We start from the raw sequence: 18,384 nt of genomic DNA on the forward strand, positions 1-18,384 counted from the left end.
AGTTTGGAAAAGGCCTGTATTATGTCCCATGTCCGTGTTACATGGGAACATTTCCGCAGGCCTGGAAGAAATTTCCAAAACCCCACCCAGTGCCGTAAGTGCCAAAAGTGGGGTCATGGAACCAAACATTGTCACATGGATGCTAAATGCATGATTTGTGGTGGAACCTCTCACGCCAAGGACGCATGTCCTGTGAGAGAAGATTCCAATAAATTTAAGTGCGCAAATTGTGGGGGCAATCATAAATCCAATTTCTGGGAATGCCCTTCACGCAAAAAAGTTTTGAATTCCCGTGCAAAATTGATGACGGGAAATTCCAATCGGATCCCAGAAATTTTTCAAACGCTCAAATTTCGAAACCAGTTACCGGTCGAGCAATTCATACCCACCACAATTCACAAACAAATTTTGCCGCTCGTCAACGGGTAGCAAGCACTTCAGTAAATTCCTATTTTTCCAATGTACCTACGTATGCAAACAACACAAAATTTCTCTTCTCAAAATGAGGTTTATACCCATGTCCCAACGGAAAATAACGGTCATGTTGTTGATTCAGGTAGCATGACTGCTTCCAATTTTGATTTTTAACTGGATAATTGCATCACATGATTGATGCAATGCTCAAAGCAAATACCATTCCTGAAGCTATTCAGTACACACAAAAATTGTTATTGGACTTCGTTTCAATGAATCCAAATAATTGTGTGAAAGTTCGAAATTGGAATGCCCGCTCTCTAAAGGGTAAGGAAGATGAAGTATTCAACGTCCTAACAGTTCATAATGTGCATATTGCCATTATAACAGAAACTTATTTAAAACTAGGACTCTCCATTAAAAGAGATCCAAATTATTTTATCTACACACAGCAAAAAAAGTTGTTGAATATTACATCGAAATCGCTGCAACCCGCTGAATCCATCGCTTGTTGAATATTACATTGTGCGATGTACTCGAGAGCTTGCTGTGTAATAAGCAGAAACGATGTAATTTCTTTCGATGTAATAAATAAAACTACGTAAATGAAGCGATGTAAATTAATGTGATGTTGAACCGTCCGACGTATGTATGGGTTTCCCATATTGGTATTTTCGGTTTTTAATTATTACTTCATTTTATTGATATTGCACATGTAGTAATATTTATTTATTCTTATTTTTTGTTATCTATTTCACAGTTCCTAAAGAAAATTTATTTTATGTCCACAGATCGGGTTATTCCAATACAGCAGATTTTTAGATTGGATTCACTGCCGGTGACCATCACTCATAGACCGGTGGCATTGCACGTCGATTTAATAGGAGCCGCTAGTATCAGTCCGTATGATTCGTTGCACTGTCCGGTCTATCCGCGGCAATTACCTGGGATGGCCGGGGGTTCGCGAGTAATCGTAAACACGGAAGCCGATCCGGTGAAATGGCATGGTGACATGTGAGCATCTTCTCACTTGAAACACGCAGATCACAGCACAAAAGTCGATAGTCTTTCAAACTTCAGATGCTAAAATACAAAAAAAAAATTCAGTTGGGTTAGTTGATCGCTTCCAATTGATATTAAGGTAATTTATTGAAGATAATTTATATAGAATGTTTTGTTCCAAGAAAACATCCAGAACGCCATGTAAGATTTCTCAGAATTCATAAGATTTCTAGAGATGCTTGGAGGTACTATTAGGAGGATTTTCAAGGGAATGATTTCCTGGAAGATTTTTTATATGAAATTCTTTCAAAATGAAGTACATAGTTCGGAAGGTCGAATTCTTCCCGGATTCCGAAGGGAATCCCTCCCGAATTTCGAAGGGTATCCTTCCCATATTTCGAAAGGAATCCTCACCGGATACCGCAGAGAATCCTCCTCGGTAAGCCCTAAAAATAGAACGTGAAATTATTCTCTTGTAAAATAGAATTTCTTCGATTTCACAGTGGGATTTTATTCAACAACTGTCACAGGAATCACGAATGCGATGGCAGGAGTAAGTACAAAAGATATTTTAGTTCCTAGATAAAGATTGTCGCTTCGGTTCCCTTTGTTCTGCTGTCCGAAACATGTGTGGTACATACCTGTCAAATCGTATGGATTTTCCTTCTTTGACATTTAGCTCCCTTTCCTCGCCAGCAAAAGATGTTCCGGACAGCGACGACAGCGACAATCTTTATCTAGTAACTAAAATATCTTTTGTAAGTACATACTAACATTGCAACGTATGGTCAAATGGCAACAAACTTCCAATAGACCTGTGTGCGAATTGAAATTTAATCAGCGGTGGTGTGATAGATCATTTTCAGGCAGCTGCGGCGGCGTGGCGTCGTCACGCCATTGGTGATTGGCGGCGTGGGTTAGGGTGAAATAAATGCATGCAGCAAAAATTCTTCGAAAGTTCACCACAGCTCCTCTAAAGTTCCTCCAGAAGTTTCTCCAGAAATTCCTTCGGAAGTTCTTCCAGCGGTTCCACCGGAAGATCCCCCAGTAATTTCTCCGGAAATTCCTCCAGAAATTTATCAAGGAATTCGTCCGGAAGGTCAGCAATTCCCCTGTTATCCAGCAATTCCCTCCGAAGTTCCTCCAGCAATCTACTCCGAAGATCCTCCAGCAATTTTCGGGAAGTAATTCCTCCGGAAATTATTTCAGGAATTCTCTACAAGTTCTTTCAGGAGTTCCTCCGAAAGTCATTCAGAAGTTCCTCCGGAAGTTCTTTCAAGAATTCCTACAGAAGTTCGTCCATAAATTCCTCTGGAAGATCCTCCGAAAGTTCCTTCAGAATTCTTTCAGGGATTTCAGAAATTTCAGGAACATTTTTTCAGGAGTTCCTCCGAACTTTTTCAGACCAAGTAACTAAAAGTTCTTTTAAGAGTACGTTTTTCGCTTAAGCAGCTCAGTGAAGCTGATTAAGCGAAAAACGTACTCTTAAAGGAGCTTTTGGTTACTTGGGGAAGTTCCTCCAGAAATTCCTCATCAAGTTTCTCCTGGAACCCCTTCGCATTTTCCTCCAGAAGTTCTTTCATGACTACCTCCGGAAGCTCCTCCATGAATCCCTCCAGAAGTTCCTCCTAAAGTTCCTACAGGGACTCTTCTGTGAATTCCTACAAGAATTCCTTACCTTCAGAAGTCCCCCCAGAAATTCCTTCGGTATTTCTTTCAAGAATTCCTCCAAAAGTTCCTCCACCAATTCTCTCGGAAAATCGTCCAGCAATTCCTTCGTAAGTTCTTCCAGGAATTCCTCCAGAACTTCTTTCAGAAGTTCCTCCAGAAGTTCTTTCAGGAATTCGTCCGGATGTTCCTCCATGAATTTCTCCGAGAATTCCTTTGAAGGTTCGTCCAGCAATTCCTCCGAAAGTTCTTTCAGGACTTCCTCCAGAAGTTCTTTCAGGAATTCCTCTGGAAGTTCCTTCAGGACGTATTCCAGAAATTACTCCGGAAGGTCTTTCATGAGTTCCTCCGGAAGTTCTTTCAGAAATTCACCAGAAGTTCCTTAAGGACTTCTTCCAGAAATTGATCCGAAAGCTCCTCCAGGCATTCCTCTCCAGTTTCTTCAGAAATTCCTCCGGATGATCTTTCATGAGTTCCTCTGGAAGTTCTTTCAAGTTCCGCACGGAATTCCCTCGGAAATTCGTCCAGCAATTCCTCCGTAAGATCCAGTAATTCCTACAGAAATGCTTTCGGCGGAAGTTCCTTCATTAATCCTCCAGAAGTTCAGCCAGCAATTCCTCCAGAAGTTCTTTCAGGATTTCTTCCGAAAGTTCTTTCAGGACGTATTCCAGGTTTGTCTACAAATTCTATCGGAAGTTCTTCCAGGAATTCCTCCGGCAGTCCTTCGAGGAACTCATCCGGAAGTTCCTTTAGGACTTTCTCCGGAAGTTTCTCCATGAATTCCTCCAAGATTTTCTCGAAAATTTCCTCCAGGAATTACTTCGGAGGTTCCTCCAAGAATTTTTCTGGAATATCCCCTGAAGTTTTTTCTTGTGTTCCTCCGGAAGGAATTCACCAAAAGATCCTAAAGGACTTATTCCAGATATTCCTTCAGAGGATCATCCAGCAATTCCTTCGGAAGTTCTTTCAGAAATTCCTCCGGAAGTTCCTCCACGAGTTTCCCAGAAGTTTTTTTCAGGAGTTCTTCCAGAAGTTTTTTTTTCAGGAATCCATCCGGAAGTTCCTCCATGAATTAATCCAGAGGTTCCTTCGCAAGTTATTCCACGAATTCCTTTGGAACTTCTTCCAAGAATTCCTCCGGAAGTTCCTTCCGGAAATTCTTCGAAGTTCCTCCAGGAATTTCTCCGAAAGTTCCTCCAGAAGTTCTTTCAAGAATTCCTCCAGGAATTTCTTCGGAAGGTCTTTCATGAGCTCGCTCGGAAGTTCTTTCAGAAATTCAACAGAAGTTCGCTAAGGACTTCTTCCAAAAATTCCTCCAGGAATTCCTCCGTGAATTCCCTCTCTTTCAGTTTCCCCAAAAGTCCCTCCATGAATTCCTCCGGAAACTCCTGCAGGAATTCCTCCTGAAGTTCTTTCAGGAATTCTCCAGAATTTCGTCCAGGATATCCTTCGGAAGTACGTTCAGCAATTCCCCCGGAAGCTCTTCCGGAATTCCTCTAAAAGTTCTTTAAAGGTTCTTCCAGAAGCTCTTTAATGATTTCGTCCGGAAGTTTCTATATGAATTCCTGCAGAAGTTCCTCCAGGAATTCCTTCGGAGATTGTCCAGCAATTCCTTCGGAAGTTCCTCCAGGAGTTTTTTCTCCAAAAGTTTTTTTTCAGGAATCCATCCGGAAATTCCTCCATGATTTCGTCCAGAAGTTCCTCCGTAAGTTCTTTCAGGAATTCCCCCAGAACTTCTTTCAGAAGTTCCTCCAGAAGTTCTTTAAGGAATTCGGCGCAAGTTTCTCCAAAAATTCCTCCAGGAATTCCTCCGGTAGTTATTTCAGGAACTCATCCGGAAGTTCCTCCATGATTTTCTCCGAAAGTTCCTCCATGAATTCCTTCGGAAGTTCCTACAAGAATTCCTCCAGAATTACTCCCGAAATTTTTTTCCTGTGGTACTCCGGAAGATCTTTTAGGAATTCACCAGAAGTTCCTTAAGGACTCACTTCAGATATTCCTCCGGAAATCCTCCATGAATTCCTCCGGAAGCTCGTGCAGGAATTCCTCCAGAAATTCTTTCAGGAATTCTCCAAAATTTCGTCCAGGAATTCCTTCGGAAGTCCGTTCAGCAATTCCTCCGAAAGTTCTTCCGGGAATTCCTTCAAAAGTTCTTTCAAGGTTCTTCCAGAAGCTCTTTAAGGAATTCGTCCAGTAGTTTCTATATGAATTCCTCCAGAAGTTCCTTCGGATTTTTTTTATCTTTATTAATGTTTTTTTTTAATCTATAGATTAAGTTCAACACCGAATTCCTTTCAGGAATTTCTTCGAAAGTTCCTCCAGAAGTGTCCCCGGAAGTTCTTTTAGGAGTTCCTCCATGAATTCGTCCAGAAATTCTCCCGCAAGTTCCTAAGGCAATTCCTCAGAAAGTTTTTTCACGAATTCCTTCAGACATACTTTCAAGACTTTCTCCGGAAGTTGCTCCATGAATTCTTCTGGAAGCTCCTCCAGTAATTTCTCTGAAAGATCCTTCGAAAGTTCTTTTTCTCCCGCAGTTCCTTCAAGTTCCGCCAGGAATACCTTTGGAAGTTCCTCCAGAAATTTCTCCGCAAGTTCCTTCAGGAATTTTCCTCCGGAGGTCCCTCCAGGAATTCCTCTGGAAGGTTCTTCAGGAGTTCCTTGGAAGTTCCTTCAGAAATTCCTCTGGAAGTTCCTTATGGAATTCCTCCGGAAGTTCATCCAGGAATTCCTTCGGAAATTTATCCATTAATTCCTCTGCAAAGTCCTTCAGGAATTCACCAGAAATCCCCTCCAGAACTCCCCCCTGTTTTTTTAACGGGCTTAGTTTTTCCAGTAATTCCTCGGGAATTTCCTCAAGGGATCGCCGGAGGTTCCTCCTATTCCGGGGGGGGGGGGGTCTTGGGGAATGCCACAAGAAAATTTCTGAAATAGCTTGTAGGGAAATTTATGAACACCAACAGATTGTTTGAAGTTATACCGGAGGAAAACCTGAAGGAGCTTCCAGAGGAACTTCCGAAATGATTCCTGGAGGAATTTTCAAGGGAATTCTCGAAGTAACTTCCGGAAGAATTCCCGGTCGAACATTCGGAAGATATCCTGAAGGAAATTCATGGGAAATTTTGAGGAGTTTCCAGAGAAATTCCTGAAGACCAAACGGAAGAATTCTTAGAGAAGCTACCGGAGAAATTCTTGGATGAGTAAGGAGGAATTTTAGGAAAACTTCCGGAAGAACTACTGAAAGAATTTTGGGAGAAATTCCTGGAAGAGCCTCCGGAAGTATTCCTGGAGTAACTTCCGGAGAAATTTCTGAAGGAACTCCCAAACGAATTCTAGAAGGAACTTCCGGCGGAGTTTCTTTAGGAATTTAAGAAGGAATTCCTGGAGGAACTTTTAAAGGCATTTCTAGAAGAACATTTCTGAGGAATTACTGGGCAGACATCCGCGTGGAATTCCTGGAGGAACTTCCGGAGGAATTCCTGGAGGAACTTCAAGAGAAATTCCCGGAAGAACTTCCGGAGTGTTTCCTGGAGAAACTTTCGAAGGAATTTCTAGAGGAACTTTCGGAGGAATTCCTGGAGGAACTTCCGGAGGAATTCCTGGAGGAACTTCAAGAGAAATTCCCGGAAGAACTTCCGGAGTGTTTCCTGGAGAAACTTTCGAAGGAATTTCTAGAGGAACTTATGAAGGAATTCCTGGAGGAACTTTCGGAGGAATTCCTGGAGGATCTTTCGGACCAATTCCTAGAGAAACTTTCGGAGGAATTCTCAAACGAACTTCCGGAGAAAATTTTGAAGGAATTTCCGGAGGAAGTTTTGAAGGAATTTTCGGAGGAAGTTTTGATGGAATTTCAGGAAAAAATCCTGTAGGAGCTTCCGGAGGAATTCCTGGAGGAACTTCCGGAGGAATTCCTGGAGGAACTTCCGGAGGAACTCCTGGAGGAATTCTTGGAGGAACTTCCGGAGGAATTCCTGGAGGAACTTCCGGAGGAATTCCTGGAGGAACTTCCGGAGGAATTCCTGGAGGAACTTCCGGAGGAATTCCTGGAGGAACTTCCGGAGGAATTCCTGGAGGAACTTCCGGAGGAATTCCTGGAGGAACTTCCGGAGGAATTCCTGGAGGAACTTCCGGAGGAATTCCTGGAGGAACTTCCGGAGGAACTTCCGGAGGAATTCCTGGAGGAACTTCCGGAGGAATTCCTGGAGGAACTTCCGGAGGAATTCCTGGAGGAACTTCCGGAGGAATTCCTGGAGGAACTTCCGGAGGAATTCCTGGAGGAACTTCCGGAGGAATTCCTGGAGGAACTTCCGGAGGAATTCCTGGAGGAACTTCCGGAGGAATTCCTGGAGGAATTTCCGGAGGAATTCCTGGAGGAACTTCCGGAGGAATTCCTGGAGGAGCTTCCGGAGGAATTCCTGGAGGAACTTCCGGAGGAATTCCTGGAGGAACTTCCGGAGGAATTCCTGGAGGAACTTCCGGAGGAATTCCTGGAGGAACTTCCGGAGGAATTCCTGGAGGAACTTCCGGAGGTATTCCTGGAGGAACTTCAAGAGAAATTCCCGGAAGAACTTCCGGAGTGTTTCCTGGAGAAACTTTCGAAGGAATTTCTAGAGGAACTTTCGGAGGAATTCCTGGAGGAACTTTGTTAGGAATTCTTGGAGGAACTTCCGGAGGAACTTCAAGAGAAACATTCGGAAGAACTTCCGGAGTGTTTCCTGGAGAAACTTTCGAAGGAATTTCTAGAGGAACTTATGAAGGAATTCCTGGAGGAACTTTCGGAGGAATTCCTGGAGGATCTTTCGGACCAATTCCTAGAGAAACTTTCGGAAGCTTTCCGAACGAACTTCCGGAGAAAATTTTGAAGTTCCTCCATGAATTCCTCCGAAAGTTTCTCCAGGAATTCTTCTGGAAGTTTCTCCAGGAATTCCTCCAGGAGTTCCTCCGGAAGTTCCTCCAGCAGTTCCTCCGGAAGTTCCTCCGGAAGTTCCTCCAGGAATTCCTCCGGAAGTTCCTCCAGGAATTCCTCCGGAAGCTCCTACAAGATTTTTTTTTCCTGAAATTCCATCAAAACTTCCTCCGAAAATTCCTTCAAAACTTCCTCCGGAAATTCCTTCAAAATTTTCTCCGGAAGTTCGTTCGAGAATTCTTCCGAAAGTTTCTCTAGGAATTGGTCCGAAAGATCCTCCAGGAATTCCTCCGAAAGTTCCTCCAGGAATTCCTTCATAAGTTCCTCTAGAAATTCCTTCGAAAGTTTCTCCAGGAAACACTCCAGAAGTTCTTCCGGGAATTTCTCTTGAAGTTCCTCCAGGAATTCCTCCGGAAGTTCCTCCAGGAATTCCTCCGAAAGTTCCTCCAGGAATTCCTCCGAAAGTTCCTCTAGAAATTCCTTCGAAAGTTTCTCCAGGAAACACTCCGGAGGAATTGCTGAACGTACTTCCGAAGGATATCCTGGACGAAATTCTGGAGAATTCCTGAAAGAACTTCAGGAGGAATTCCTGCAGGAGTTTCCGGAGGAATTCATGGAGGGACTTTTGGGGAAACTGAAAGAGAGGGAATTCACGGAGGAATTCTTGGAGAAACTTCCGGAGGAATTCCTGGAGGAATTTTTGGAAGAAGTCCTTAGCGAACTTCTGTTGAATTTCTGAAAGAACTTCCGAGCGAGCTCATGAAAGACCTTCCGAAGAAATTCCTGGAGGAATTCTTGAAAGAACTTCTGGAGGAATTCCTGGAGGAACTTTCGGAGAAATTCCTGGAGGAACTTTCGGAGAAATTCCTGGAGGAACTTTCGGAGAAATTCCTGGAGGAACTTTCGGAGAAATTCCTGGAGGAACTTCCGGAGGAATTCCTGGAGGAACTTCCGGAGGAATTCCTGGAGGAACTTCCGGAGGAATTCCTGGAGGAACTTCCGGAGGAATTCCTGGAGGAACTTCCGGAGGAATTCCTGGAGGAACTTCCGGAGGAATTCCTGGAGGAACTTCCGGAGGAATTCCTGGAGGAACTTCCGGAGGAATTCCTGGAGGAACTTCCGGAGGAATTCCTGGAGGAACTTACGGAGGAATTCCTGGAGGAACTTCCGGAGGAATTCCTGGAGGAACTTCCGGAGGAATTGCTTAGAGGAACTTCCGGAGGAATTCTTGGCGGAACTTCCGGAGGAATTCCTGGAGGAACTTCTGGAGGAATTCCTGGAGGAACTTCTGGATGAATTCCTGGAGGAACTTCCGGAGGAATTCCTGGAGGAACTTCCGGAGGAATTCCTGGAGGAACTTCCGGAGGAATTCCTGGAGGAACTTCCGGAGGAATTCCTGGAGGAACTTCCGGAGGAATTCCTGGAGGAACTTCCGGAGGAATTCCTGGAGGAACTTCTGGAGGAATTCCTGGAGGAACTTCTGGATGAATTCCTGGAGGAACTTCCGGAGGAATTCCTGGAGGAACTTCCGGAGGAATTCCTGGAGGAACTTCCGGAGGAATTCCTGGAGGAACTTCCGGAGGAATTCCTGGAGGAACTTCCGGAGGAATTCCTGGAGGAACTTCCGGAGGAATTCCTGGAGGAACTTCCGGAGGAATTCCTGGAGGAACTTCCGGAGGAATTCCTGGAGGAACTTCCGGAGGAATTCCTGGAGGAACTTCCGGAGGAATTCCTGGAGGAACTTCCGGAGGAATTCCTGGAGGAACTTCCGGAGGAATTCCTGGAGGAACTTCCGGAGGAATTCCTGGAGGAACTTCCGGAGGAATTCCTGGAGGAACTTCCGGAGGAATTCCTGGAGGAACTTCCGGAGGAATTCCTGGAGGAACTTCCGGAGGAATTCCTGGAGGAACTTCGGAGGAATTCCTGGAGGAACTTCCGGAGGAATTCCTGGAGGAACTTCGGAGGAATTCCTGGAGGAACTTCCGGAGGAATTCCTGGAGGAACTTCCGGAGGAATTCCTGGAGGAACTTCCGGAGGAATTCCTGGAGGAACTTCCGGAGGAATTCCTGGAGGAACTTCCGGAGGAATTCCTGGAGGAACTTCCGGAGGAATTCCTGGAGGAACTTCCGGAGGAATTCCTGGAGGAACTTCCGGAGGAATTCCTGGAGGAACTTCCGGAGGAATTCCTGGAGGAACTTCCGGAGGAATTCCTGGAGGAACTTCCGGAGGAATTCCTGGAGGAACTTCCGGAGGAATTCCTGGAGGAACTTCCGGAGGAATTCCTGGAGGAACTTCCGGAGGAATTCCTGGAGGAACTTCCGGAGGAATTCCTGGAGGAACTTCCGGAGGAATTTCTGAAGGAACTTCCGGAGGAATTCCTGGAGGAACTTCCGGAGGAATTCCTGGAGGAACTTCCGGAGGAATTCCTGGAGGAACTTCCGGAGGAATTCCTGGAGGAACTTCCGGAGGAATTCCTGGAGGAACCTCCGAAGGAACTTTTGGAGGAACTTCCGGAGGAATTCCTGGAGGAACTTCCGGAGGAATTCCTGGAGGAACATCCGGATAAATTCCTGGAGGAACTTCCGGAGGAATACCTGGAGAAAATTTCGGAGGAATTCCTGGAGGAATTCTCGAACGAACTTCCGGAGGAAGTTTAGAAGGAATTCATGGAGGAAGTTTTGAAGGAATTTCCGGAGGAACTTCCGGAAAAATTCCTGTAGGTGCTTCCGGAGGAATTCCTGAAGGAACTTTCGAAGGAGTTCACGAACGAACTTTCGGAGAAAGTTTTGAAGGAATTTCCGGAGGAAGTTCTGATGAAACTTCCGGAGGAACTTCCGGAAAAATTCCTGTAGGAGCTTTCAGAGGAATTCCTGAAGGAACTTTCGAAGGAATCTTTGGAGGATTCCCTAGAAGAATTTCTGGAGGAATTCCTGGAAGAACTTCCGAAGGAATTCCCGGAAGAACTTCCGGAGTATTTCTTGGACGAACTTTCGGAGGAACTTTTGAAGCAATTCCTGGAGGAACTTTCGAAGGAATTTCTGGAGGAACTTCCGGAGCAATTCCTGCAGAAACTTTCGGTGTAATTCCTGCAGGAACTTCCAGGGGAATTCTTGGAGGAACTTACAGAGCAGTTCCTTAAGGAATTTTTAGAGGAACTCCTGTTGCAACTTCCAGCAGAATTCCTGGAGAAATATCCGGATGAATTCTTGGAAGAAATTCCGAAGGAATTCTTAAAGGGACTTCCAGGAATTTCCAGTTCGAGCGATTGCTAGAACATTAGAAAGATAGGGGCAATATGAACATACGGGGCAATATGAGCCACCCTCATTTTGAGCTTATTGACAAGTTTTATCATGTAAAAGTTTTATGATTTTTAAGAGGAAGCTCCACATATGCATCAACGTGAAAACCGCATTAAAATTCAATTCAAGCATGAAAATACACTTTAAATTTTCGCTGCATAGGCAAAATTATTATAAGATTTCAAGTTTATAAATAAGGTTTTGACACAAAACTGATTAAAATACAGGTTAAAAATACACCACAATCAAAAGATATATTAAAATTGAATATTGTGCACACATGTTTATATTGATACAAATCTGAATTTATCATAAAACTTTTGTTTTCCCAAACCAGTCTCTATGGGGCAATATGGGCATACCTGCATAGAACAAGATATCTGGCCTTAAAATGCAAACAAGTTCAAATTTCAGTAGTCAAATACAAGAATATTATCATATATGTAAGATTCATTACGGAAAAAATTACAATAGCGCATTACTGCGATAGAAACATAAAAAATGACCATTGACCAATTGAAATGTGGCTGTTCAAACGGTGAAGAGTGGCAAATCAGTTCAGTCCGCTGTTGTGCAGTTTTTCATTTTAATTGGTATGGAATACTCACAACTGTTGTAGGAATATCATATTCTTCCATATTACTATACTTTTTTCGCCTAAATAAAGGTTTTGGAAGGGTGGCCCATACTGCCACAAATGGTGGCTCATATTGCCCCGTATAGTCGGGAACACACATTGACATCAATACATTTTCAAAAGTGCATTCCAACAATTTCCAAACGCATTTTTCGTCATTTATCGACGTAATATGAAAGGTAAAATTCTCTAGTACAAGTCAACTACATTTGAACGGTGTTTTTTTGAGTTTTTCAACGTTTTCGGAACGATTTCCTTAGGTGGCCCATATTGCCCCGATCACCCCTACAAAGTAAGAGAATGCAATTCCAAACCGCTTCCTATTGAGATTCTTAACTAAAATCTTCTGCGGGTCTTGCTGTGATTCCGATACTTACTTTGATTCCGAACGGAATCTAATACTTTGATTCCGATAGGAATCCTTCAACGATTCTGAAATAAATTTTCCTCATGTTACGGTGAAAACTGGTGAAAACAAAATTCTCAAAATTTTGAAATTCTGACAAGAACCTTTGATTCCGTTTGATACATATTTTGAAAAGGAATCCTTCTATGTTTCTGTTATTTTTTAAATGAAATTTTCGAGATTCTAAACGGTATCCTTATAACATTCCTTTCGGAATCCTAGTGAGATTTCGAACAGCATCCTTGTGGGATTCCGAACAAAAGCTTCCTGCGTTTCCGAAAGGATTCGAAATCCCGAAAGATATCCTTTCGGAATTAAATAAGGACTCGCTTCTAAATATAAGAACGATTAGCTTTATGAATCCTAAAAATATTATGAAAGGATTACTTTCGGAATTATAATAAAATTCTTTGCAGTATCCCGATAGGATTCGTTTTGAACTCGCAGGATTCCTTACAAAATTTTAAAAATATTCCTTGCGAAACCTCTTTCGGGGATTTTTTAAGCTCTTCGGAATCCCAAAATGGTAAAATATAAAATACAAAGTGATCATGCCAAAAAACACAGTCAATTCAACGAAATATGCCAATTCAATTCTATAGGTCTAGTAATAACTAGAATAATAACTTATTTATTGTAGATCCAGTTGAAAACCGAATTGAGCTTTAGCGACAATCCCTTTTTCTCCCATTTACGTATGTCGCGACTGTATCGCGAGTGGTGTGCATGAGTGCGCACGGCTATGGCATAGAAGCGCACTACTCGCGATGCAGTTACGACATCCGGAAATGGGAGAAAATGCGATTGTCGCTAGAGCTTAGTTCGGTTTTCAACTGGATCTACAATATAAAAAAAAATATGTCTTACATACCAAGTGCCGTTGCATTCCACTGGCACAGCGGTCAAATAATAACCGCTGGTTCTCAGTTTGAGTGCCATGCCAAAAACGCAAATATGTTGATTGATGTCCTTGCCTCGACCTCATAAAACCCGATTGGTTCTGTTCTGCGATGAGAAGCGGTTCGAACAACGCCTGGCTAGCAGACAGCAGCTGAATAGCGGAACATCCAGAACGATGCTAAAATTAAAGAAACATTATAAATATTTACATTAAACTGCAACTATTTTAGCAATATATCAAGCGGAAATACAATTTACATAAAGTCTAAAGCTAACACAAAACAAACGGTAGTTATTGGGAAGACAAACGAGCAAAAAGCATCATCTCGCCTGAAGGGTGATCTCAGTTCTTTCAGCTATGATGAAACTCAACTTCAAGTTCCGGATCTCAAGAGAAAATAAGTATAGAATAATTCCATTTTCAGCCTTTGAAATACTTAATCTAATCCTTCTTGTTGAACCGGATCCATTGAATCCCTTTTCATCAATTTTTTTGCCGATTTCAACGACGTTTATTTAATATTTGCAACGAAATCAACCCTGTTGCACCAAAAAATGGGTACTCACGTGGTAAGGCTGACAGAGCGGAGTGGGTCATGCCATGACATCCCTGCAGAGATGAGCTGGTAATCGTGCGGTCTAATCTTCAAACTTTGCCCCTTGAAGTTGATGTTATCGAATGCCATTGCTTCAGATCGATTTGACAGGCCAGAACCGGGCGGGTACTCGTTAAACTGCTGGGTGACATCGAACGAAATATAGCCCACGTACCATCAACGAGCTTGTCGCGGGATTGTCAGCCCAATGAACGTTACGGCCGCCTAGGATGTATCCGCTTTCCATCGTCAGTTTACTGTTGTCGGTTTCTTGCGTTTCACCGTCATCTACGACCTCTTCCTGAGTTACTGGGTTTTTGGGCGACCACAGGTTGTTTGGCAGGTAGTGGATCATCATCAGTGTCTGGTTTACCTTCCTCCAATTCTGAATCCTTGTCCGGAAGCTTGTGCGTAGTTTTACGGTTTTAAGTCGCCTGAACGGGAATAGCTGATGCGCTACAAATTCTCATGTGCACTATTGTCTGCGGATTCCTTTTTCTCGGGTGGAAGAATTGGTGTAAAACCGGATCCGACGCAAATATACGATCTCGATCTACAGGATGTTAAAGGAAGTTAGATGTTATTGCCAAATACAAAATCCACAAAATATCCAAAATATACTTACCCATTTTTCAGAAAATACCACAAAGGGCTTTGAAGAACGCACTACTATTAGTTTTTTCAATTAAAGACGCTAAAGTGTCTTTAATTTCAATAAAATAAACATTTTTTTCAACAATATAAACAATTTTGTTCTGCTACCGAACAAAAATTTCAGAAACAAAATGGAACCTTTCGGTTCCTCAAAGTGCACAAACGAAAAATGAGAAGTGTTGCTAGATTGAATATTATATCATCATCGAACACAATATTACATTTAATTTGTGTAATATGACACAAATTTATTAGAATCAACTGGTTGCATCTAATTCTATGTAATATTCACCATTTCAACATTTGAATATTACACAGCTGCAATGCAATGGAACTTGGTGAATCTGATTTCAGTGTAATATCCAGCTGATGTAATATTACATCGAAGTGGATGATAATATGCATTCAAATTCCGACGTTACGTCGAAAATTTAGTACATTGCTTCGATTACGTTGATGGATATTACATTATTTTTTGCTGTGCAGAAATGATCGTCTTAACAGCGCCTGTGGTGGGGTCGCCATTGTCATCAATAGACGTATCAAACATACATTATTTTCTTCGTTCGAAACCAAATTTTTTAAACCTTGGGAGTTTCTGTTGAAACAAATTTTGGACAATTTTCCTTCATTGCAGCCTACTTGCCTTTTCAATGCAATGGACAGCAAAAAAAATTGTTGAAAGCAAATTCTGACTCGCAACAAATCAAAATTCTTCGTAATTGGTGACTTCAATGCCAAACACCGTTCATGGAATAATGCTCAAAGCAATTCCAATGGTAAAATTTTATTTGAAGATTGTTCTGCGGGATATTATACTATTTTTCTTCCAGTCGAAATCCTTCGACAATTGATTTACTTTTAACGGATTCAAGTCAGCTGTGTGGCCAATTGGTTACTCACGCTGACTTTGACTCTGATCACCTTCCTGTGACGTTTGAAATTTCACAAGAAGCCAATAATAATCCAATCTGCTCTACTTTTAATTATCATAGCGCTGATTGGGATTTATATAAAACGTATATCGATAGGAATTTTGATGTTAATATTCCCCTCGATACCAAAAGTGATATTGATAATGCTCTCGTATCTTTGACAAATTTAATTGTCGAAGCCAGAGGCATTGCAATTTCTGAATGTGAAATTAAATTCAACTCCATTATTATTGACGACGATCTTCAGCTACTGATCCGTCTTAAAAATGTGAGAAGAAGGCAATACCAAAGAACTCGCGATCCCGCGTTGAAAGTTATTTGGCGAGATTTGCAAAATGAAATAAAAACGTTTCGCTTTTCTGAGAAATACTAAATTTGAGAACAATATCTCGAAGTTGGATCCCAGTTCGAAACCCTTTTGGAAATTAACGAAAATTCTTAAAAACCTCCAAAGACAATTCCAGCGCTCAAAGAAGGAAATAAAATTTTATTAACAAATGGCGAAAAGGCTCAAAAACTTGCTCAGCAGCTCGAGCGTGCCCATAATTTTAGTCTAGGTCTCACTTGTCCAATTGAGGATGCTTTTGACCCTTCGTTGGGAACTAATTTGGATGAAGTGAGATCTATTACTAGAAAATTTAAAAATATGAGAGCCCCAGGTGATGATGGTATTTTTTACAAACTTATCAAAAAACTTCCTGAGAGCTCTTTATCCTTTTTGGTTAATATATTTAAAAATGTTTTTAATTGGCATACTTTGATACTAGATACATACTGATACATACTAGATAAATGGAAAAACGCCAAAGTTGTTCCTATTTTGAAGCCGGACAAAATCCAGCTGAGGCTTCTAGTTATCGCTCAATCAGTTTGCTTTCTTCAATAAGCAAACTGTTTGAAAAGATTATTTTAAATAGAATGATGGTTCATATTAATGACAATTCTATTTTTGCTGATGAGCAATTTGGTTTTCGCCATGGGCATTCAACCACCGATTAAGAGTAACGTATTTAATTCGGCTCAACAAATCTGAAGGATATTCGACTGGAGTTGGTGTCCCCAAGGCAGCATACTGGGGCCCATATTGTATAACATTTTTACTTCTGACTTACCTGATTTACCACCAGGGTGTCAAAAATCTTTGTTTGCAGATGACACGGGCCTTTCAGCCAAAGGGCGAAGCCTTCGTGTCATTTGTAGTAGATTGCAAAAAAGTTTGGATATTTTCTCCACTTACTTGCAAAAATGGAAAATTTCTCCGAATGCTTCCAAAACTCAGCTTATAATTTTCCCACATAAGCCGAGAGCTTCTTATTTGAAACCTTCTAGCAGACATATTGTCACTATGAATGGGGTTCCAATTAATTGGTCTAGCGAAGCTAAATATTTAGGACTTCTGCTAGATCAAAAATAACTTTTAAAATCACATTGAAGGTCTTCAAGCCAAATGTAACAAATATATTAAGTATCTATATCCACTTATAAACGGAAAATCAAAACTTTGTCTTAAGAACAAATATTTGATTTACAAACAAATTCTTAGACCAGCCATGTTGTATGCTGTGCCAATATGGACTAGTTGTTGCAATACCAGAAAGAAGGCCAGAGGATTCGAAATAAAATTTTAAAAATGATTCTGAAGTTATCTCCATGGTATAGTACCAATGAACTTCATAGAATTTTTAAATGCAACAAATGTCCAATAAAATAATTTTCAATTTTAGACAAAAATCGTTGCAATCTTCTATTGCAACGATTAACTCCTTGTACCCTAGGTTAAGTTTAGTTTAAGTTGAAAACATTGTAATTCCTACATGGTTCAATTCAACCAGAGGAAAAAATTCTAACTGCCAGAGGCAATTGAAATGTATTAATAATAACTAAAATATGACATAGCCAATAAGGATGATAGTGTTAAGAAAACACGGAACACCTAGTCTAAGAGATGAATGCATGTATTAGATAATTAGCAAAAAAATGCTTTAGCCAAGCAAGTCTTTGGCACAGCAGAGTGCGATTGATTCGCATTCTATACCATCCTGTTCAACCCGTTGTTGGCGGCATAGGGTGCGATCCTCTCGTTGAATATACAATGTGCACTCGCTTGACTGTGGATATACAACAGTAAAGCACATGTGGAGATTGGACAAATCAAGCATCCGAAAGATATTCAATTTGCAAAAAAGAGCTAACCGCGGTGGAGGTTGGTACTCGGATTCTGGTGGCTTTTCCGCAAACGTGACCTTTAAGTGGTCTTGTTGTGTAGGGGTTGTAACACCTATCTAGAGAGTAGGAGGTTAAGGGTTCGAGTCCCTCTCTCCTCCAAGTCAAGGATTCTTTTTCGCAAATTTCATATCAATTTGTCCATTTCGAAACATGTGCTGTGCATATGCATATTCTTCTTCTTCTTATTGGCATTAAATCCCCCACTGGGACAGAGCCGCCTCGCAGCTTAGTGTTCATTAAGCACTTCCACAGTTATTAACTGCGAGGTTTCTAAGCCAAGTTACCATTTTTGCATTCGTATATCATGAGGCTAGCACGATGATACTTTTATGCCCAGGGAAGTCGAGACAATTTCCAATCCGAAAATTGCCTAGACCGGTACCGGGAATCGAACCCAGCCACCCTCAGCATGGTCTTGCTTTGTAGCCGCGCGTCTTACCGCACGGCTAAGGAGGACCCTGATATAGCCAATATATTTAACAAAAAATGGTTTTCGTACGGCCGAGTTGCCGAATAATATGCAATTAATTTTAATGAAACACAGATTATTGCGGTAGCAATATTTATACAGCTTTTGGTTTCTTTCTGAATCACTTTTCCTGAGCCGGCCTGCTTAGTTCCCCTCACTTCCCTAGCTTGTGCGGTCTTCTTTCTCTACTTCTAGCGCTTGTTGGATTGCGTCACTGGTCTTGAATGCAACGACTTACTCTCTAATTGGCCGTTTCAACCACTGCGATGTAC

General features: G+C 41.8%; 1 long non-coding RNA gene across 1 annotated transcript; it reads right to left on the reverse strand.

Moving 5' to 3' along the window:
* Window positions 1–1,142: 1,142 nt before the first annotated feature.
* On the reverse strand, window positions 1,143–14,660 carry LOC134214023 (uncharacterized). The gene is made up of 4 exons (XR_009979612.1): window positions 14,454–14,660; window positions 13,800–14,381; window positions 13,204–13,410; window positions 1,143–1,497 (listed from the first exon to the last, which is right to left on the reverse strand). It is a non-coding gene; the product is annotated as an uncharacterized LOC134214023 (long non-coding RNA).
* Window positions 14,661–18,384: the final 3,724 nt, after the last annotated feature.

This window comes from Armigeres subalbatus, chromosome 1, assembly GCF_024139115.2.
Source record: "Armigeres subalbatus isolate Guangzhou_Male chromosome 1, GZ_Asu_2, whole genome shotgun sequence".
Classification (NCBI taxonomy): domain Eukaryota; kingdom Metazoa; phylum Arthropoda; class Insecta; order Diptera; family Culicidae; genus Armigeres; species Armigeres subalbatus.